The sequence below is a fragment of the Narcine bancroftii genome, chromosome 3 (assembly GCF_036971445.1).
Source record: "Narcine bancroftii isolate sNarBan1 chromosome 3, sNarBan1.hap1, whole genome shotgun sequence".
NCBI classification, from domain to species: Eukaryota; Metazoa; Chordata; class Chondrichthyes; order Torpediniformes; family Narcinidae; genus Narcine; species Narcine bancroftii.
Genome location: NC_091471.1, coordinates 52,549,131 through 52,572,609, shown reverse-complemented (window position 1 = coordinate 52,572,609; position 23,479 = coordinate 52,549,131). Strand labels below are relative to the sequence as shown.

The 23,479-nt window shown below is 41.0% G+C and overlaps 1 protein-coding gene across 2 annotated transcripts in view; it reads left to right on the top strand.

The window, feature by feature from the left end:
• The window catches only part of cntfr (ciliary neurotrophic factor receptor), a 385,486-nt gene that overhangs the window by 7,094 nt on the left and 354,913 nt on the right, over window positions 1-23,479 (top strand). For both annotated transcript variants that reach the window (XM_069924086.1, XM_069924085.1), the window contains exon 2: window positions 14,062-14,105. The gene's annotated coding sequence lies outside the window, so the exon portion shown is untranslated. The remainder of the gene's footprint in view (window positions 1-14,061; window positions 14,106-23,479) is intronic.

Sequence of the window (23,479 nt, the reverse complement as noted above, 5' to 3'; positions counted from 1 at the left end):
CAATTTACTAGTTAGCCAATGTGAAAAGGGCTAGTGCTGAAGATTCTCACCCGCTGAAGATTCTCACCCGCTGAAGATTCTCACCCGCTGAAGATTCTCACCCTCTGAAGAAGGCAGTTGGGTCCAGGATTGTATGGCCCTGTCCCTGAAACTGCAGGTCTTTCAACAAAATGACACAGTGCAATATTTGGACCATGATCTTTCACTTTGCCTTCTATCCCTATTTAGGAGCTAAAGTACACTCTCTAGGCAAACTCTGTAAACCTAGGAATGAATTATTATTGGTATCCTCCTGGCCCTGGAATTGACTGGGTTCAGGAATTTTTTGGGTAGGGGTTGAGAGGAGCCAATATACTGCTGGTTGAGAGAGACTCTGATTACCCAAGAAATAAGATGTTGTTGCATTATTGGGAATCTATGTGGCTTTATTTTAACATTTGCCTAATTGAATCACTGTGCCTAACAGTTGATCAAGTAAGTACTACAGTTAAAAGAATATATCAAAGATTTGTGTGAAGCCTTGAAGAGATAGAACCCCTTCCACCACCCCCGTGACTCCTGAATATGGCCTCTGTTCACTTTTGCCCAACACAAACATGACTGAAGGCAAAAGAGTGAGGATTTAATTAACAGATCCCTCAGATGTTGTATTAATAAATAGACCACTAATTGATTGCTATTGCTAATTTTTGTACACAAAGGTGTATAAACTTGAAATTACATTTGGCTTCTTTCATATGCATTATTATTTTTTTAAACATCTAAATTGTATGTGATCTTGTCTTGTGAATAACACTGAGAACCTTGAGAGTGTGCAGAAGCCCTGCAGAAGCCCTGCATAGAGCAGGCAGGAGTACACCACCTCCTCACAAGGTAGCCAACCACTCATCTGTGGTCCCCATGTTGGCCTCTTCTTGTCTCTGAAACCTACAAAACCAGTCTCCTTCAATACTGAGAGACTGAATGAAGAGAAGCAAACTACAGGGGGCAGGAAGGTTCAATGACCTCAAAGCCATTCTTTGTCCAAGTTGTCCAGAACATTGCAAAAGGCTTACAGGTGGCAGAATCACAAACTTTGAAAGATGAAGCCAATCATGGTAGATTTCTAGTTTGTACACAGATGTATAAAAGCAAGTAGTGACCATTTCAGTGGCATATCTAATATAAAACAGATTTTTGTCAGAGGACTATTAATGGAATCATTCTTTTGTCCAGACAAACTTGCGATGGCAAATATACGAATTGTGATCAGTACATTACAAAGCATTATAAAGATGGACCCATAGAACACAACAGCACAGAATCAAGCCATAATTTTTTTGCCTAGACTCACTGACCTGTACCCAGTCCATTGCCTGTTAACTTTGCCTTTCATCCTGACAGGAACATACAAGCTCTACTCTCAAAATTTCACCTTTGGCAGTCCTCCACTTGCCTCACACATCCTTTCCTGAAAACAAAGTGTCCCAATCCATGTATTCTAGATGCTTTCTTATTTCCTCCAAATTGACTTTTCTCTGATTTTGAATTTCAACCAGAGGCCCAGACCTATCCTTCTCCATAATTAATTTGAAATTAAGGGCATTATGATTACTGGACCCAAAATTTTCCCCTGCATATACTTCTGTCTCCTGACCGGTCTCATTCCCTAAAATAAGATCCTGTATTGCCCTCTCTCTAGTTTGTATGTCTATTATTGATTTAGAAAACTTTCCTGAACACATTTGACAAACTAGAAGCCATCCAGCCCTTTTACAGTCTGGGAGTCCCAGTTAATATGTGGAAAATTAAAATCTCCTATCACAACCTTGTGTTTCCTATAGCTATCTGCTAGATTTGCTCTTCCAATTCTCATTGACTATTTGGCAGTCTATAATTCATCCCCATTAGTGTGGTCATATCTGCCATGTTCCTCAGCTCCACCTATATTACCTCAGTAGATGAGCCCTTAGCACAGGTCTGATATTTTCTCTGATAAGCAATGGTGCTCTATTCTCCTTATCTTCTCTTCCACCCCCCCCCCCCCATCCCATCATGTCTAAAGCAATGGAAGTCTGGAAAATGAGCTGCCAGTCCTCCCTCTGCTGCAACCAAGTTTCATTAATGGCCACATTGTCATAATTCCATGTGCCAATCCATGCTCCTTGCATTGAAATAGATGCACTTTAGAAAATTTCCACCCTGTGCAATCCATTAACTTCTAATAATGTATGTAATTTTTTAATCTTTTCCCTCCTTCACTCTTCTATTTGCTCTGGCTCCCTGCAAATCTGGTTTAAACCTACTGGAGCAGCACTTCCAAACCCTCCTGCAAGGATATTCGTTCCCCTCCAGTTCCAATGCAGAATGTTCTTTTGCAGCAGGTCCCACCTTCCATGGAAGAGCCCAATGATCTGAAAACCTGAAGCCATTCCTCCTGCACCATGTCTTTAGTCACATGTTAAGCTGCATTATCCTTCTAATATCATACATGGCACAGGTAGCAATCCTGAGATCACAACCCTGGAGGTCCTGTCCTTCAAGTTTTCTTATCAAAATCTTGATTTCCTCAGTATTTGTAATAGAAAAAAATTAAATTAACTCTGAATTTGCACATCATCCAAACTCCAACAACTGGCACTGCCTGAAAGAATATCATGACAAATCTTGCACACATAAACAGGTTCTGTATTTGTTAAATTAAGGCATCCAGAATCTTCAGCCATGCATAACCACATTTTTGGGGCCAACAGATGCATTCAGTCTGAGGTATAAATGAAGGTAATAGTCAATTGTATGGTCACTAGTATAATTTGCTGTAGGCCTCCAAATGCAAAGAAACCATCTCAATTGAGAGGACCATAACCCTTTAGTTAGTGGAGTCAGAATAACCAGATGGAGACAGACCATTATTTCCTCTACATTTTTCATCTGTTATCACCATAGCTCTGACCACTGCTTGTTTCTTAGCTGTGCATTTCACTTGTGCTATGATGTGGGAGAGTACCTGAGGCAGATGAGGCACCTGTCTTCTTGCATTCTTTCATTCAGGTGCCTTACTGTTTGGCATGGGTGATATCTCCACCTGTCATAATCTCTGAGCCTCCAAATTGTAGATGTTACTTCCCCTCTTCTCCTTCAGTGAAGGCCCCATCTTTGAGCTGAGACTGTAGTCTGTTGAGTTCAAGATTATACAAGGGAAAAATACTGAAATGGTTTCCCATTGCTGCTGCCTTGCAACTAAGGGAAAGTGCCCCAGGTGAGCTTCGGTTGCAGTGGTTTCTCACTGGCTTGCTTGCATTAGTGGAATTGATTGTATCGATTCCCTTGTATTCAATAGTGCAGAAAAGTAGCATGGAGCTAAACAGTTTGATCTTGTGTTGGAACAGACAAGGGCCAAATGACCCAGTCCTAGTTCAATTTCCTTTGTTCTGTTATGGGCCCAGAGGGCCCCAAGACCCAGCAGCAATAGAAATTCACCAAGACAAATGGTTACAAAAACAAAAAAATTTAATTTTCTTTAAACATTAAAAACAAGATCACACTTTAATCTGTCACTATTAACTTAACCAAGCAAGCTGGGACGTGGCAGCGAGGTCCTTGGGTCGTAGGTTTTATATCGGAGTGGCCTTCTCCTATGCAGGTTTCTTACTCGGGCTGGAGGGGCCTGCCTCCCCTCCTAGGTCGGTCCATACTGCCCAGACCAGGGCCGAGGCCGCCGCAGTTCACCCTGTGCCTGGATTGGGGCCGCCGCCGTCTACCCTTCGCCCGGACCGGGGCCGGGGCCGCTGCTGCTCTCCCTGTGCCTGGACTGGGGCCGCCGCCTCCAACTCTCTGCCCGTATCGGGGCCTCCGCCTGCCTCACACGACCGAGGCCGGGGCCGCCGTCTCCCCCTTGCTCCTGCCCGTATCGGGGCCACCGCCGTCTACCCTTCGCCCGGACCGGGGCCGGGGCCGCTGCTGCTCTCCCTGTGCCTGGACTGGGGCTGCCGCCTCCCACTCCCTGCCCGGACCGGGGCCTCCGCCTGCCTCACACGACCGAGGCCGGGGCCGCCGTCTCCCCCTTGCTCCTGCCCGTATCGGGGCCGCCGCCGTCTACCCTTCGCCCGGACCGGGGCCGGGGCCGCCGCCGTCTACCCTTCGCCCGGACCGGGGCCGGGGCCGCTGCTGCTCTCCCTGCCCGGACCGGGGCCGCCGCCTCCCACTCCCTGCCCGGACCGGGGCCTCCGCCTGCCTCACTCGACCGAGGCCGGGGCCGCCGTCTCCCCCTTGCTCCTGCCCGTGGAAGGCTGGCGGCAAAACTCTGCATGCCAAACTGCATGAGTTTTTCAAGCTTTGTTGGGACCAAGGTAAACTGCCTCAGGATCTTCGTGATGCCACCATCATCACCCTGTACAAAAACAAAGGCGAGAAATCAGACTGCTCAAACTACAGGGGAATCACGTTGCTCTCCATTGCAGGCAAAATCTTCGCTAGGATTCTACTAAATAGAATAATACCTAGTGTCGCCGAGAATATTCTCCCAGAATCACAGTGCGGCTTTCGCGCTAACAGAGGAACCACTGACATGGTCTTTGCCCTCAGACAGCTCCAAGAAAAGTGGAGAGAACAAAACAAAGGACTCTACATCACCTTTGTTGACCTCACCAAAGCCTTCGACACCGTGAGCAGGAAAGGGCTTTGGCAAATACTAGAGCGCATCGGATGTCCCCCAAAGTTCCTCAACATGATTATCCAACTACACGAAAACCAACAAGGTCGGGTCAGATACAGCAATGAGCTCTCTGAAACCTTCTCCATTAACAATGGCGTGAAGCAAGGCTGTGTTCTCGCACCAACCCTCTTTTCAATCTTCTTCAGCATGATGCTGAACCAAGCCATGAAAGACCCCAACAATGAAGACGCTGTTTACATCCGGTACCGCACGGATGGCAGTCTCTTCAATCTGAGGCGCCTGCAAGCTCACACCAAGACACAAGAGAAACTTGTCCGTGAACTACTCTTTGCAGATGATGCCGCTTTAGTTGCCCATTCAGAGCCAGCTCTTCAGCGCTTGACGTCCTGCTTTGCGGAAACTGCCAAAATGTTTGGCCTGGAAGTCAGCCTGGAGAAAACTGAGGTCCTCCATCAGCCAGCTCCCCACCATGACTACCAGGCCCCCCACATCTCCATCGGGCACACAAAACTGAAAACGGTCAACCAGTTTACCTATCTCGGCTGCACCATTTCATCAGATGCAAGGATCGACAATGAGATAGACAACAGACTCGCCAAGGCAAATAGCGCCTTTGGAAGATTACACAAAAGAGTCTGGAAAAACAACCAACTGAAAAACCTCACAAAGATAAGCGTATACAGAGCCGTTGTCATACCCACACTCCTGTTCGGCTCCGAATCATGGGTCCTCTACCGGCACCACCTACGGCTCCTAGAACGCTTCCACCAGCGTTGTCTCTGCTCCATCCTCAACATCCATTGGAGCGCTTACACCCCTAACGTCTAAGTACTCGAGATGGCAGAGGTCGACAGCATCGAGTCCACGCTGCTGAAGATCCAGCTGCGCTGGATGGGTCACGTCTCCAGAATGGAGGACTATCGCCTTCCCAAGATCGTGTTATATGGCGAGCTCTCCACTGGCCACCGTGACAGAGGTGCACCAAAGAAAAGGTACAAGGACTGCCTAAAGAAATCTCTTGGTGCCTGCCACATTGACCACCGCCAGTGGGCTGATAACGCCTCAAACCGTGCATCTTGGCGCCTCAGTTTGGCGGGCAGCAACCTCCTTTGAAGAAGACCGCAGAGCCCATCTCACTGACAAAAGGCAAAGGAGGAAAAACCCAACACCCAACCCCAACCAACCAATTTTCCCTTGCAATCGTGTCTGCCTGTCCCGCATCGGACTTGTCAGCCACAAACGAGCCTGCAGCTGACGTGGACTTTTTACCCCCTCCATAAATCTTCGTCCGCAAAGCCAAGCCAAAGATTAACTTAACCCCTTTCTAATGCTAAGTGCACTATAAGTATTGTGTAAGTTCACAGTTCAATCTCGCTTCTCACTCCTCCAAGTTCACCAGTATCAGGAAATTCTTGTACTGTACACAGAATTTAACATTTGTGAATTTTCACCAGGCTCTGGTGCAAACTGTTAAATGATTATCGCTCAGGAAGGTTCTTGTTGGTTTTCAGAGAGATGTTGCTTGTTGGACACACAAATTGATTCCCTCTGATCAGGCACTTCAGTGTCTTGAAGAAACTTGCCCATTTGGGTTTTCCAAACAATAAGGTCTTGCAGATCACCAGTTCTTTTTGTTTTCCTTATTTCAGGTGAAACACTCTAGCCAGTCTCTTCCTCTTGTATGGACCACATGGGTTATTTCAACCAGTTATCTCTGGTCTCCCCCCTCCTCCCCCCCCCCCTAAACTGCATTCAGACAGATTGCAGCACTGGACCCAACCTTGAGCCCATTCTTCTGTTGCTTTCAAAACAATAATCCATTACTCCACAGCATATCCAATTAACACTTACTTGTAAAGTTTTTCAGCAAAGCTGGGCCCAGACTGTCTGGTTTGACCAGAGCTCTTGCATTTTAAGAGATGTGTTTTGTGAAGTATTTGTGACCTACGCTAAAATCCCCAATCTAACTATTATAAAAATGTATCTATAATAATACAAAATATGATATCTGTCATGTACTTGTACTCTACTATTTTTGAATTTGAGAATTGTATTCTCAATGTTCACATTTGGAGGCAATTGCTGCCACTTGTAGCTGAGATGCCAGCTTTGGCTTCAATTTCCAAAACTCTGCTTGTCCACAGTTGTGATTTCTTCAGGTACCTTTTTCTATACTCTTTTTCTCTCTCTCAAATTTATGGGAGCCAGAGTGGATTGGGGTACCTTAAACAAATCAGTTTGTCAAATGTCACTTAATGGGATCTTCCCATAATACCCACTTTACTGAGGCATGACAGGGTCCTGATTGTGAATAAGATGAGAATTTTCAACACCCAGGAAATGGCAACAGGAAGCCTTGAAATGTTTTAGAGAGGGTGGTGAGGAGGACTTTATTAAAAACAATACTGCATTCCCATTTCTTGTGATTTGGTTTTAAATCTCCCAATCAAGTGGCTAAGGTAATGCCATCTTCCAAATTAATAACATTGCTTGCAGTGTTTTGAGTTTTAACAAATGCCTGAAGTCAGCTGGCTGAGACTTCTCTACTTGGATCGTAATAATTCAGATGACCAGAATACTGTCTTCCTTCCCACTTTGTCCTGATCTATGTTGTCATCATTGCCATACCTTTAACTGGTATTGGAGAGAAGGCGATCACATTTGGATTAGGTTTTCCTTTAATTGGTGGATTGTTGCTTTGTAGTTGATCATGATCAGTAACCTCTTTGAGATGTTCAATGAATGTGTTAATAATATCAAGGATTCTCCATTCTTGTCAATTTTTCATTATTTTTTTTCTCTGGTCACTTTCTTTCTGTTTCAGTTCTAACCCAGAGTCACTCCCTGTTTGAGTTTTTTGTTTCATGTTTTCCAATAACTACTTCAAATGTGCCACAATTCATGGTGTTATCTAATTTGCCTATCTTTCAACTCTTTGTTAGCCTCTTGCTGCTTGAAACTTCTGTGAGAACAGAAGTGCTTGGCATATGGAACTCTATCTGACCCCTAAAGCTTTCATTATCTAATCATAACTATTTTTCTGAATATTCCAACAAAGAATGTTTTCACTTCTGAAAGGTCATTAGAAACTGAATTGCATAGTGTCTCCTTATCTGGCCCTGTATTTAAGAATTTTATCTCAAATGCCAGTATGTGTAGGAAACAGCTGCTAGTGTATTCACTCAGATTTATTCTATGTGCAGCCAGTAAGACGTTGGTTATACAGCGATACATTGGCGCTAAGCTATAGAACCAGTGTCGCCTCATTCAAATAGAACAGCTAGTATTGGTAATAGCTTTGTTCTGCAGAAAGGAACAGCTGTGAGATCAGGACTTTGATATGCATATCCTCAGACTGCAACTTTTTACTCCTGCTTTTTCTAATTTGCATACACATCTGCTTCCCTTATCTTGTCATACTTTTAATAGTCTATGTTTTTCTTGCTGTTTAAGTTCAAATTTATTATCCATTTGTACATGCAAAACCTGATGTAACAGTGCTCTCTGTGCAAGAAATGTAGGCATACAACCAGATATTACCCACAAGCAATGCATATGCAGTACTGTAGAGACCGATTCTCTTCTGAATGTTGGTATGTTTAACTTGGATTATTGACATTCATCCCATTCTGTTCCATAAATACAATTTCAAACTGTTGCCCTTCATCTTTGATACAATATTTCTTCAGTTGTATAAACTTTGTTAATTATTACAGTTTGAAATTTCTTGATAACTTGAAATAGTTAAGATAGTTTGAGATAATTGAAATACCATAACTTGAGGTTGAGATCAACACACATTATTAAGACATGTTCTTACTGACCATCAAACAAGACTTCTTACTTGATCCACAGTGAAAAACTGACTGCTCCTGCCCCTCACACTCTCAAAAAACACTCTGAACTTCACAGAATTGGTAAAAATTCTAATCTTCTTTGGCTTGGCTTCGCGGACGAAGATTTATGGAGGGGGTAAAAATCCACGTCAGCTGCAGGCTCGTTTGTGCCTGACAAGTCCGATGCGGGACAGGCAGACATGGTTGCAGCGGCTGCAGGGGGAAATTGGTTGGTTGGGGTTGGGTGTTGGGTTTTTCCTCCTTTGCCTTTTGTCAGTGAGGTGGGCTCTGCGGTCTTCTTCAAAGGAGGTTGCTGCCCGCCAAACTGTGAGGCGCCAAGATGAACGGTTTGAGGCGATATCAGCCTACTGGCGGTGGTCAATGTGTCAGGCACCAAGAGATTTCTTTAGGCAGTCCTTGTACCTTTTCTTTGGTGCACCTCTGTCACGGTGGCCAGTGGAGAGCTCGCCATATAACACGATCTTGGGAAGGCGATGGTCCTCCATTCTGGAGACGTGACCCACCCAGCGCAGCTGGATCTTCAGCAGTGTGGACTCGATGCTGTCGACCTTTGCCAATTCTAATACAAATACAGAAACTATATCATTTTGGCCTCTCCATGTAAATTTTAAAAATACACAATGCTAGAGAAATATTGTTCACTAAAATTCTCAGATAGTTAGTGTGAACAGTGCTAAGCATTCTCACTGACTGTGGGGAAGAAGCTGTTTCTCAACCTGCTAGTGCTGGGGGCTCTGATATTCTGTAGCCCCATTTATGACCACCCCCCCCCCCGGTTCCTAACACATGAACAGCTGTGGAAGATTTGCCAGACGGTGGTAAATTCAAAATAAGTTTTTAAGCTATTAATCTCCTAACCATTCTCACTTAACTCTAAACTTTAAGCTTAAACCCTATTGTGCATGAATGTAATTGTATAAAAGTCCAAACTATTTCTGTTTGAACTTGAGTCTGAAAAGTTTGTTTTAAAGCCCAGTATTTTAAAGTCATGTTGAACTTGAAGGTGTATTAAATTGTAGTTCAGAAGTAATTACAAAAGTTATTTTAAATTGTTGCTTAAAGCAGTAATGAAATGTTTAACACTGATTCAGTCCTTGGACTGTTCAAACTCACTAATCTTGTTGAGCTATTTTCACAGGAAGAGATTTCTTCTTAAACTCTCACACTGGTGATCTTCAACTACCTCTTGGCTTGAGTTCTGGAGTTTCTTTCCTTTGAGGCTACATCCTTTATCTTCAAAAGAGCAGTCAACAAGTGGTCTCCCTTCTGAAATTCACTTATTTCTATGGACCCCTTTGGTTAGGAGTCACATAACAGCACCTATTCTGGTTACTGTAATTCAACCCTTTGCTTCACAAAGGGACTCCTCCTATTCTGGCTACTGTAGCTGCTTTCAGGTGGCCAGAATACCCCAATGTAATGCTGCCTAAAATACCCAAATGTGGCTGTTGGGAGACCACCTGAAAGCGGAGATCCCTGACCTGAGAAGTGCTTACCCAACCCTCCTCGGGTAGGTGTATTCTCTGCTTCAGAGCACACCTCCAGGCAGCTGAAAGCGGGTAGGATTACGGCCACAGTCGACAGAAGCCGGCATTTGCTTTGCAGTGCCTCTCCCCGCTGCAGACCTTTCGGGTGCCAGAACAGTGACTTCAGTGGTGCCATCTGAATGTTGCTTGTGATACAGTACAGGCCAGTATCCTTCCCCCCCCACCCCTTTCTAGAGATTACTGTTTTACTCCTGTGTTTTCTCAACCCTTCCAGTTTTTTCCTGCCTCTTTTCCCATGTGACCTGACATCACACAGCATCAGTCTATTTTGTAAAACCTCTCCTGTTCCAACATTTGAGAAGTCTGGCACCTGTCACTCAAATGGATCTGGGCTTCACAGCACTCCCAGCACAAGGCTGAATGTCTCCAATACTATTGTCCTGAAATCCATTTAATTCTGTTATTGGCTTGCCTGCTGTACTCAATATCCCCAAACTAATACCCTCAGAAGAGAAAGGAATGGAAGTAGACTATTCAGCCCATCAAATCTGTTCTTGTTCTATCTTGGTGTCGGTGTTTATCAAATGTGGTATGTGCACCCCTGTAATCAAGCCCACTGCACAACCTAAGATGTATAATTCTATGTTAACTTTAAATACTATTGTCTGTGTTACTTGGGAGGCTTCTTAAATAACTTGGAACTACAAGATTCAAATAACAAGAGTTTACTCACTGATGCCTTCCACTATCTCAGGAAACTGTTCACACACACATATACAAACATGTATATGTGGTGCACTACAGTGAGAAGGGTGTATTCTTGCTTAGTTACAAAATAGTTCAAATTATCCTGAATTTCTAACATCCATCCTTCTCAAGATAAAAAAAAAATTAGTGTTCTTTATCACTTACTTTCCAGTGCAACTTGAGTAATTGAACTATTTAAAAATAGTTGTGTAAATATCTATCACACTGGTGGCAGTATGTGGCTTCACCATCTTGTGGATTTGGCTGTGACCATTGCGCTCTGTGTTGCTGGTCCACGTGTAGGTGATATAGCTTGTGATTCACCTGACAACTGCTGTGTTGATGTTTCTGTATTAGTGGTTGTGGTCTCTTCACTTGATATTGGTGTTGCAGACTTTGCTGGTATTAAAGCTTTCTGCTTCATCACATCTTGTGTTGGTGAGATGTGAATTCTTTTCCTCCTCAGCTGATTGTCAGAGACTGTCTCGACAATGTATAATCTTGGTGTCTCAGCTTCTCTGATAGCCTTTGCTGGGGTCAATGCTTTCAATGTTGGCTCTTGAATATGTACATGCTGCCCTCTGAAGAGTTCTGGCAATGTTTGCGCATGTTTGCTATAATGCTGGAGTCCTTGCGTGTCAGCCAGTTTTCTTCCAGTTTCCCCCTGGTCTTATGGAGGGTGTATTTTTGGCAGAGTTGTTTTGTATCTCCTGCCATTTGGAAATTCTGCCAGGGACTTCATGTCAGCCCTTAAAGGTGTTGCTCTTAAGAATAGAAGATTTAGGTATGGATCTTTTGTTTTGCAACACTTAACTCTTATGCGTTTCAGTTTGCACTTGTCTTTCAATGCCTTTGGGTAGTATGGGAATAATATAATGATAACAAACCCATACTCTGCAGCCAGTTTTCCGAATTCTTGTGATGTGATCTGTTCCATTGCCGTATTACTTGCTCAGCTATCCCTTGTTCAGCAAGGAGTGCTCTCTCTCCCTACAAAAGTCTTTTGCACTTTGGGATGGGCAGTCCCCCATATTAGTTGATCAACTAATCTTTCCTCTATACCCTTAAATCTGCATTTTGCATCAACAATTTTTATTCTAGTGAGGAAGTTATCAACAATTTCATCAGTTTTTTTACATTAAGCCTTGAAATTCATAGCATTTACTTCTATGATTAGATCTGGGTTCAAGGTATCTGCTGATCATTTTTCTCCACCTCTGTAAGCTCTCAGCTGTTAAGTCGAGGCTTCACTCCCCTGTCCAGAGAAGTGTAAAGTTGGCCACCTTCTCTGCTTTTGCATGTTTAAAATGGCTTTCAAATGCTAAATGGCTCCTGAATTTTTTTAAACAATTCAACACCTTCAGCCTCTCGACCCATCATTGCTCCTTTTATATTTTTCAGTAGTTTTTTCTCCTCTTCCCCTTCATATTTCAGTGACTTACAATCAATTGTACGGCTTTATTCTTGTTTCCTTATACCACTGCCACCATTTTATGTCTCTGTTACTTGGGAGGCTTCTTAAATAACATCAAATAACAGAAGAGAATTTACTTATTGATGCCTTCCACCATCTCAGGAAAAGACACAGACATGACAGTTACTACAGTGAGAAAGGTGTATTCTTGCACAGTTACAAAATAGTTCACATTATCCTGACTTTAACAATTAGCAACACGCCTTTTGCACAGCCACTCCAATGTGGGAATATTGTCGCATGTCTTCTTTGTATTTAAAAAAAAAAAAAATAAAATAAAAAAAAAAAATGCGGGAGTCATTCCAGTCCCACCTTTAAACTGGCAGTAGAAGTAGTAGTCACAGTGCCGAATTGACATCATTGTAAAAAGGGCAGTCTGGCAAGCCGGGACCACAATGGGAAGGGATTTTTGTTTTGCATGTAGTCCCCGACTTGCGACCATAATCAGGAACCAAAGGATTGGTTGCAACTCTGGTTGATCATCAGTTGGGGGGGGGGGGGGCAGGGACTTTGGGCTGCTGGTGGGGACCACTGTATACAGTAACTTTAATATAAAATGTACTTGTACAGTAATTTTAATATTCTTTAAAAATTTGGTCGTACGTGTGGGTGGCCGTAACTTGCGTAGTTCGGAAGTTAAGGACTACCTTTGCGTCACAAGTCCTGCCTCCTTTGCTGCCAGAATGCTTGCTTGCAGTGTAAAATGACACTGGCCCAATATTATGCAGGCATTTTGGTCAAGTATAAACAAACAAAGCCAGCTTCATGATGTGCCTTCTTTAAGTTAGTATTGTGGAATCTCTGTAAAAAGGCTTGTATCTCTTTCCCAGGAGTAGCTGAAAGATGCTGGGTGGTTCTCTTCCAATTCTTTGGCTTGGCTTCACGGACGAAGATTTATGGAGGGGGTAAATGTCCACGTCAGCTGCAGGCTCATTTGTGGCTGACAAGTCCGATGCGGGACAGGCAGACACGGTTGCAGCGGTTGCAGGGGAAAATTGGTTGGTTGGGGTTGGGTGTTTACAAACTGCTAGATAAGCAAGTTGTAAATTGACTCAAGTTTAATTGTCCCAGGGCAAACTCGCCTGCAGAAAATATTTGTCTTGCAAGCATGTACATTTACCAAATTAAGAAATTAATTTTAAATGGCAATTACCCCAAAATATATCAATGTTATAATCTTTGACTTTTGTAATTGACATTGAACATGTACAGCAGGAGTTTCCTGTCTAGTCCTCTATTGGTGTTTGAGTCTGCTGATATTAAACAGGATGAATGAGCAGCAATGTCAGTGGTCGAAAAAGGACCATAACCATTAAAATTAATCTATGTAATAAAAGGTTTTGTCTATGTTGGGTGACATGGCAGTTGTCAACTCTTGTAGAGTGAATGGAAAAATAATCCTATAGCAAATCACTTTCACGCCATACCATCTAATGAGCAAATATTTGAAGAGCTAATTAGAATTTGGAAAACTCCTTTCCTGAGTTGACATGATTTATGATGACACAATGCTAGAGAAACTCAGGAGATCTGAATGTAGCAAAGAAAGATGTATAACCAAAGTTTTGGACTTAAGCACTTTAAGATTTATCTTTGCTCTATAAAGTACACTGTTTGACCTGTTGAGTTTCTCCAGCGTTGTGGTCTTTTTTTACTTTGCCGTGTCTGCAGACTTTCCTGTTTTGTGGTTTGTGATGAGTTGATTATTAAAAGCAAAGGGGAAAATCGGACCATCTAAACTTAAAACTGGATCAATGTACTCCAAAATGACTGAATTAATTCAGAGAAGAAATGTTCTTTGGCTCATTACCAAATAACAGCTATGCCATCTTTTCATTGCAGCATTCCTTAAGACCTGAGCGTCTTGGCCTCAAAGATACCTCCTGGTAGGTAACTTAATCATACCTTGTTTTGATCATTTTTTTTTCCTAAAATGTGAAAGCTTGTTACCGCAAACTGGAAGACCAGATGACCATGGTAAATACCAACATCTTGGACTGCGGTTTTGAGAATTGTTTTGTATTTGTACTACATTGAGCAAGCAGCTTTAAGTTAAGTAGCACATGGAAGATGGATATTCCTTCGTTGCATCCTCAATGGATCTGATATTAATCATGTGATGGGCCGATTGAAGCATTTGATGCTATGATGAACAACTGATGTGCAATTGCACTATTGCAAATTGGAGGTGACTAACTGGTTTCAGCTTCGAATGATGCAGTTTGTGAAGGAGAGCTGGTTTGATTTGACCCATCTGGAAAAATTTCCAAGTTTTCATGCACTTGCAGTTATGTTCAGTGCTTTATTGCCCATTCCAATCATCGAAAGATACAGCATAGGTACGAGTTGCTTAGCCTATGGAGTTGGTGCCGACCATCAAACACTTATTTTGTGCTAATGCTACTCTATTAATTATATTTTCTTCATCCTCCCACCAGTCACCCATTACCATTCTTTCCATCAGTTCCCCTCCAGATTCCTTCACTTGCATGCAAATTTGTGACAATTTAATCTGCTAACCCCCATACCACATGGGCATTGCTTAGTTTCAGCAGCTATTTCCAAGTCACTGGAGCTTGAGGCAGCAGCACTTAATTGTATCACTTAATTGTATCACTTAATTGTATCACTTAATTGTATCACTTAATTGTATCACTTAATTGTATCACTTAATTGTATCACTTAATTGTATCACTTAATTGTATCACTTAATTGTATCACTTAATTGTATCACTTAATTGTATCACTTAATTGTATCACTTAATTGTATCACTTAATTGTATCACTGCGCCTATAAAAGTTTAAGCTTGTTTTAATATCTGTCAGAAGAATTTCTTGTGTAATAACAAAGGTGTTCAGAGCATACTGCTGTGGCATGCATTTCATTTGAATCTTTGCAATTAAGCAAAATAGTTTTTTTTTTCTTTTTGAGTATTCAACATGTATAAGATCAAGTAATTAACAATAATATACCATAGTAATAGGTTAGGAAATGTATGCTGAAACTAGATAACCATATAACCATTTACAGAGTGGAAACAGGCCATATCGGCCCTTTGAGTCCACACTGGTTCACCGGAATAACTCCACTAGCTCAACCCTCCCACTCTCCCCAATAACTCAAGGATACTGAAACTTATGTGCTAGTTTTAAGCTCATTAAAGCCTGTAGTACAGCCTTCATAGTTTGAGCTTGTTTGTTTGCAGTGCAGTGTATCACAGTTTCACATGGAAGGTGATGGATATATGGAACAAGCTGCCAGAGCATATGGTAGAGACAGGTACAATTGCAGCATTTAAAAGAATGGGAAAAGTTTAGATGGATATGCGCCAAATAGAACAAGCTCAGGTAGACAACTCAGTCAGCATGGACAATTCGGCCAAAGGACCTGTTTCAGTGTTGAGTAAATCTGTGTCTATTCTCCTCTTCGGGTACACATTGTCAGTAGTCATCAGTTCTGTGGCATAACATAAAAACAACTGAAGGACATAGGAACATTTATATATATATATATAAAAAAAAATAGAAACTGGGGTCAGTTATTTGGAATATGGCTGATCATTAATCACAGTAGCACTTTCCAGCCCTAATCCCTTAATTTCCTTCATATTCAAAAACCATTTGATTGTTATGTGGATATAAGAAAAAAAACTAAAATCTAAGATCTAAAAATTAAAAAAACAACTACCTGCTACAAATAAAAACTAACCCCCCTATTCTGCCCTTGCCCTCTAAACTTTAGGGAGGTGACATGCTGAAATTCAAAGTTGCATTCCATTAGAGAAAATTGTGTATAATTTGAGAAATAAATATTTTTTTGAATTTGGGGTCTGTGTGCTAGATTTCAGGTTAAAATTATAAAATTTGTATTTTGTATTTTTTCCTGAAGAAATAAAATTATGATTTGACGTTGAGATTTGAGTGTCACCTGATGCAATTAGAATTATTTAATCAATTGTAGGGGGAGGGGTTTGATTTTTAGTTTTTGCACGGTTTCAGCATATTTGTTAACAATCTATTATGTAACTTGCTATATTCTCAATTGTTTGGTCTTGTATGTTGATTAACTAAAATATTCAAAAAATTCCAGTTAATAAAATTACATGACAATCAATCCATTCCAATTCCTCAGTGATCAAAGTATTGCAGCCCTTGGTAGAAGTTGGGTATCCTTTGGTAAATGGTTCCCTTGATATCCATGGCCTTTCCAGCATCGTAGAACTAGTCAATACACTCCACTTGCAACTCCAATGGTGCTCAGGAAACTTGTTTCCATATGACAAAACAGCCTGATTTTTGTGGCACCCTATCCATCACTTTGAACTTTAATTCAGTTGAAGCAGGGTGGCTACCATATGCATCATTGACAAAATGCACTCTGGTTGTTTGCTCAGTTTGCTTCAAGAGGACCTCCAAATATTAGACTTTATCATTTAGCTACAAAGATGGATTTCAAATTGCACAACATCCTTATTTGGAAATGTATTGCTAGCTCTTTATTGTCATTGGGTCTAAATCCTGAAACTCGCTGCAAAACAGTACCAGCGTTGACAGAGGTGTCAGGCTATGGCATGTTTGCACACAGGGTCACCAGTGGAGCTGACGCCAGGGCTGTGTGCTTAGTCCATTGCTCTTCACTCTTCTGACTCATGACTGCAGCAAAACACAGCTTGAATGGTGGGCCTGGTCAATTGAAGAGGTTCAATCGCAAAGGATTGGTGCAGAGCCAACAATTTGCATCTGAATGTTAATAAATCAAAAGATGGTTGTTGACTTCAGGAGGGCCTGGGATCACTCCCTGCTGACCAATGAGGTAATCAAGAGTATGAAGTTTCTTGGTGTGCACCTGATGGAGAATCTTGCTCGGTCCCTCAACACCAGCTCCATAGCCAAGAAAGCCCTGCACTGCCTCTACTTTCTGAGAAGGTTGGTTAAATGCATTTCCCACCTTTCATCCTCACTACATTTTTCACAGGATGTATTGAGAACCTTCTGAGCAATTGCATCACCACCTGGTTTAGAAACTACCACCTCAGACTGTAAGACCCTGCAGAGGATAGTGGAGTCAGCAGAGATGATTATTTGGGTTTCCTCTTCCTACGGTGACAGAAAAGTACAACGCACAATGCATGTGGAAGGCAAATAACATTGTGAAGGCCTTCTCAAACTCCTTGTAAACTTTACTCCCTTCTCCCATCTGGTAGGAGGTGCTGTAGCCCTTGGGCCCACACATCTAGATTGGGCAACATTTTTTTCATAAGCCATCAGGCTCTTCAATTCCTAGAACATGTGTACTAGTATAATCATGGATTTTTATTATGATTTAATATTTAACTCCTATTTATGTAAATCTAGTCCATGGTCCCTAAGGGAAGTGTTATCTCATCTTTACTGCTTTGCATTAGTAGTTATGGTATAAATTACAAAGTTGAATTGACCATGGGAAAATATTCATGAGAAGGGCAGCAGCTCAAGCCATTGGCTCATTACTGTCTTCTCATAATTAATTAGGGATGGGTAATAAATACTGTGGCTTTTACCTATGTGAATTTAAAAAAAACACTAAATTAAAAAATTAATTTTGGTTGGACAAATGTGATCTGCCTTTTACAAAGTCGTGTCAGTTTTACTTGATTAATTCCAAGCTCTCAAGCTGCTCATTGCTTTTGCCCAGATTAGTGTTTTTACAACTTTGACCATGACTGTTAAATTGTCTGCTTTGTGGTAACTGAAAATGTCCCTGCATCTTGAATAAGGACATAACATTTACTAGTTTCCAGTCCTTTGCTCCTTCTCACTTCTAGAAAAAAAAATGATGCAAACTCTATCAACCCTACTTTCTTTAGAAACTTGGAATACAAATCATCAGGACCAGAAATGTCTTCTTGAGCCAATCCATTCTCACCCCACCCATTGTCTCCACCTACTGGTATTTTGTCAGCATCTTCCTTGCGAGTTGCTGAGCAAAGATGTATACTAGTACACATGTAACCTTGCCTTGTTTCCTCCAAACAGGAATTGCTGCACGTCCCACATTTCCTTTTGCCTGTCCCCTTGCTCTCTGCATCTGGTTAAAAATTCATTTTTGAAGTTATCGCTCTCTCTCTTTTGTGGGAATACCCTTTCAACATTTGATTCCATTTTATTTCCAGGTTGATTCCTTTTCTGCTGTTTATCAGACTTTTGAATGGATCTCTCTTTTGTAAAAGACAATGCATCATTTACTCTCTACCCTGCACTATTGTTTTAATTTTGCACTAATCAAGCACTCTGCTTAATGGGTTGACTTGCATGTGACTGTAAATGATTTGATTCCATTTCTAGTTGACCTTTCAACCCATTTAGTTTTTAACTTTTGCATTAATTTCTTGTCCTTCTCCATTTAAAAAGCTAAACTTTTGCATGTTGATTGCACTTGACCCAAATATCCTTCCACAGACACTTGGCTCACTTGGCATTCCTCATTTCTGAATTTTGGATTCAGCAATCTCTTGCTTGGAAGTTCTCTTGAATTTGTTCTTAAAAAAAACTCTGATCTTTCCACTTACTCTAACAATATTTTGAGAATTGATATCTGCCAATATAATCACTCTACTGCTGCTCTTTTCTGAAAACAACCTGATTTTTTTTTTGCTTCCTTGTAGAGAAGACTGTAACAGCACCAGTAGCATGACTGAACCCTTGCTGCATGTACATTTACTGTTGGGGACCCTCCACTGGCCTTTAAGTCTGAGCCATACTGAGTAATAAGGCCAACTGTACGAGGGAAGAGTTGGTAATAACCTTGGGTAGCTTGCCAGCTCCGTCACTCATTCTGGGCCCAAATAAGTATGAACTCTCTTGCAGACTCTTTCAGCAGAATGACCAGCTAATAGTGTGCATGACACATGCTCTTCCAAGCACACAAAGGATTTGCACCTAATTTTAAATGTCCAAATTAGTCATTTGCTTGCTGCATCCAAAGATTTTTAAAATTGAATCTGCAAGAGTGGTGGGCTGAATGGATTTGAAATCCATTCTGTAATTTTTGGTGTACAGTGTGCTCATGCTATTTAGAATAAAAGTTTCCACATCTCTCATCTATAAATTGTAATCAGTTTTATAGAAGAACACTACAACCAAGATCTGAATTAGTTGTGACACAAATTCTGCTTGTGGTTCTCCTGCATGGCTAAAAGCATTGCAGATTGAAACCCTAGTCATCACATGTTGTACGGCTGAAGCCTTCTTTCCTTGGACTGGCACCATTTATATTGCAGCTTTATCATTAGTCGATATAATTTTTGGGATGCATTTCCACAAATGTTCCAATAGACTCCTCTTTGCTCCAGTGGGAGTCTGGCAAAATGGCTTGGATTAAAAACCATGCATCAAGATGCCCTTAACCTCTGTTCAGAAGCCTTCCCTGACTTAAGGCTGGGCAGAGACTGGCTTGTACATCAGAGTGAAGAGCTAATGACAGGAATGCTTTGTCTTTAAAAGATTCCTGCTTTATTCAGCCCACTTGTATCGATGCTGAAGTTGAGATTTAAACAAAAATGGGAAAATAATATACCGTTATCCTCTTGTGCAGTGGTACTAGGAGAAATGACCTTCATACTGGAGAAGTGAGGGATAGAATAGATTCCTGGCAAACCCTTCTAGTCTGAAGTAGTGCCTGAACATGTATTAATTTGTGGATTGGGTGTGTTTAAATCCATTCATATTCTTCCTTGTGAAATTGATGGTGACGTTTTTATGCAGTGCCTGTTTGTAAGTTGAAGGTTGATGCACAGCTGTTTAAAGTAGGGAATTCTAAAATATGACAGAGAGGATTTATTTCCTGATTAAGGGCACTGGATTTTTTTTTAAGGAATCTTCAAGGTAATAAAACTTGTGGTTTTCTGGGGGAAGAGATTAGTTTTGAATATAATGTTAAAGCAGCCTTGGCAATTCATTTAGCTGCAGGCATAGGAATGCTGGGTTGTGCTTGAACAAATCATGTAGCAGCCATGACTTTACAAGGACCCTCTCTGGGGTGTAATGTAGGCCCAGTAGGCATCATCCTGGTGGCATTAACAACATTATGGCTAATACTGGCCTGTTTACTGTAGAGAGAATGTTTACCTACATGTTTGAAAATTTACAGTAAAACCCTGGTATCTGGCAGCTATGGGGGTGGTGGTTGCCAGATAAGTGTATTTCCAGTTGCTTGAGACTTGCTCTTACAATGCCTCACTCATACACCTGCACTAAGAATAAACAGTTTAAAAGATGAAAAAAATGCTATACTGTACTTGCACTGAATAAACTTTATGAATATATAAGCATTAAAGTATTTTATTTTCAGTCATATTCTTTGAAAACATTTAACTATTGCTGCATCTACAGGTTCTTTGCTCTCTATGGAGATGCCTGAAAGGCTAATATTGATAATTAGACCCTCCCCCAAGTTCACAGATAAAGCCTTTGACTGAGGTAACATTTACTAAGCAGAGATCAGGAGACTCTTTAAGACAGTTACCCCAACGGCAAGTGGTATCAACTAGCTCTTTGTCCTGGGCAATGGCACAGCTGTTTCACACAACTTTAAACAGTTGCTACAAACAAAGCACGACCAAGGCACTGGCTGAATATTTGCTCCCATCTTCAAAGATTTGTGTTACTTTAGAACATTTACAATTTTAAACTTTTTTAAAACGCCTATTAATCTTGTTTGTTTTAATTATTTTCCTTTTGATGGTTGCTTAAATTCTGGATACTGGAGTTTTACTGTAGTTTTTTAATGGCCTGAATTTAAATGCTCTTAATTAAAAAAAATCCTGTCACTGATATTTTGGTCTTGTCTTTTTTTACAGCTGGTGTTTTGGAAGCTACTGTGCTGGAGTTGACAGCACACTTAATATTTACATTGCGGTGGGATAAGAGTTAATGCAGCCACTCATTTAACTTGCATCTTCTGAATCCCAAGATTTCCTAAAAGAGCAGTCGGTCTAATTTTTTTGTATATGGAAAATTTTGAGAATGACCAATCTGTTTTGTGGTGTGGCCACTAATTTGACCCTTTTTTTTGCTCCTTTCAATATTATAGAGATGGAAAATAATTTGAGATTGCTGTACTTAGTCAGTTGGTCATACTTTTGACTCTATAGGCCTGACTACTAAACTCCAGCAGCATGAGTATTGTCATTCACATGAGACATTCATCCAGTAAAATGTCACTTGGGACAAATTAAAACACCTAGTTTATGTATCATTTTAGAAATTTGACAAGGAAGCTGTTTTTTTTTGTATTTAAAAAAAAAAATATATATATAAATAAATATAAATAAATATAAATAAATATAAATAAATATAAATAAATATAAATAAATATAAATAAATATAAATAAATATAAATAAATATAAATAAATATATATTAGGACAAATAGGCCTGTTGAAGTGCTGTATGACTTGGAGTCCACACTGCACATTTTAAACCCATTAACCTAGACCTCAGTCCATTTGACGCAGTTTCAGCCTCTGTATAATGTAGCTGTTCAGAAGCCGTCTCTTTCTGGAGTTTAGTTAGAGGAAATTGGATCATGTTGATCTAAATAGAGACTGCCAACAGTGAGTCCAAGAACAAGGTTTCATTGCTCTGCAGTAGGTTGGAACTGAGTTTCATTGGTTTAAAGAAACAAATCTGCAGCCACAGATTGTAGTGAAAATACTGGAAAAACTCAGCAGGCCTTGTAGCCTCCACAGGAAGTAGATGTACCTCTTGTACAGGAGATATCTTTACCTCTTATGGATGCTGCAAGACCTGCTAAGTTCCTCCAGTATTGGTATAATTAGTTTTCCATTCAGTAACAGCCAAAGGAGATGTAGCATGAACTGGGATGAAGTGTTACTCTTAGGGAGAGATTCTATAGGATGGATGTGTTTTCCTTGGAGCAGAGAAAACTGAATAAGGTGTATAAAATGAGGGGCATGGAGAAGTGAGAAACCTCTCCCACAAGCTGAATGCCAATAGCCTGAGATATAGAGAAAGATGTAGGAGATTTGCAGAGAATTGAGACTGTTTTAACCCAGAAGATTGGTGAAATCTGGAATACCCTATCTAACTGGATAGTGAAGACAATCTTTCACTAAAGTAATTGCATGAGTAGCTGAAACATCATAGTTAAGAAAGCTACAGGCAGAAACTGGAAAATTTGATTGAGGGGGGCTGTTTCTCTACTTGGGACTGATCAACCTTTTAGTTTAGACATATAGATGGTAACAGGCCATTTTGGCCCACGAGTATGTACCAGGGTGTAGATTAATTGGGCAGCATGGACTCATGGGCCAAAGTGGCCTGTGCTGTATGTCTAAATTAAAAGTTTGGCAACCCCTGTCTACTGTATCACTCTGACACCCTGAGCATTGGGATGCTGGAATTGTCAGTAAAGGTTATGATTAAGTTCTTAAAAAAAAAGAAGAAAGCAGAGCTACTCCTCTGGGACCAAAGACAAAAACTTTCCCAGCAGTCATTTGATCTTTTTGTAGTTTATTTGATTCAGTATTGCAGTGCATCTGTGGTAATTTTGTCTATCCTTCTCTAATTTTTTAAAACAAAAATGCATCTTAGGTTCTCTGTTAGTCATTTACTGAAGCCTTCTTAAACTTCAAGAGAAGAAATTTTGCCCATCCCTATCTTAAACCAACAACTAATACCCCAGTCCCAGACTCTCATATCTACCCTGTCAATGCCCTTGAGCATTTTGCATGTTTCAATCATCTGCTCTCATTTTTAATTTTTTTATTTTTCACACTATTGACCAAGATACATACAGACATTTCTCATTCTTAATGGCACCAGTAGATACACACCTCCAGCATAAAACCTTGTTTGAAATCCCTCTGTTTTATGCAGGTATTAGTGCATTAACATTTTCCAGAAACAATCCCATCCTCTGGGGTACAGGTACATATTGCCATGAAAGTGGAGACACAGGTCGACAGGATAGTGAAGGTGTTGTCACTCTTGGCTTCCTCAGATAAGGTGCTGAGTGCAGAAGTGGAAATGTTGTTCTACAACTATGCAAGATATACAATTTCCTGCTTTTGTTGTACCCTGGAAGATTCTCTGCAGTTCCAACTATAGAAAAGTTATTAATCTGGGAAGGGTGCAGGAAAGATTTGTGATAATGTTGTCAGGCTGGATCTGTAAGGATAAGCTGAATAGGCTGAGTTTTCTCCCTGGAGTGCAGGAGGTTGAAGGGGAAGTTTGGAGAAGTTCATAAAAATGAAGGGCAC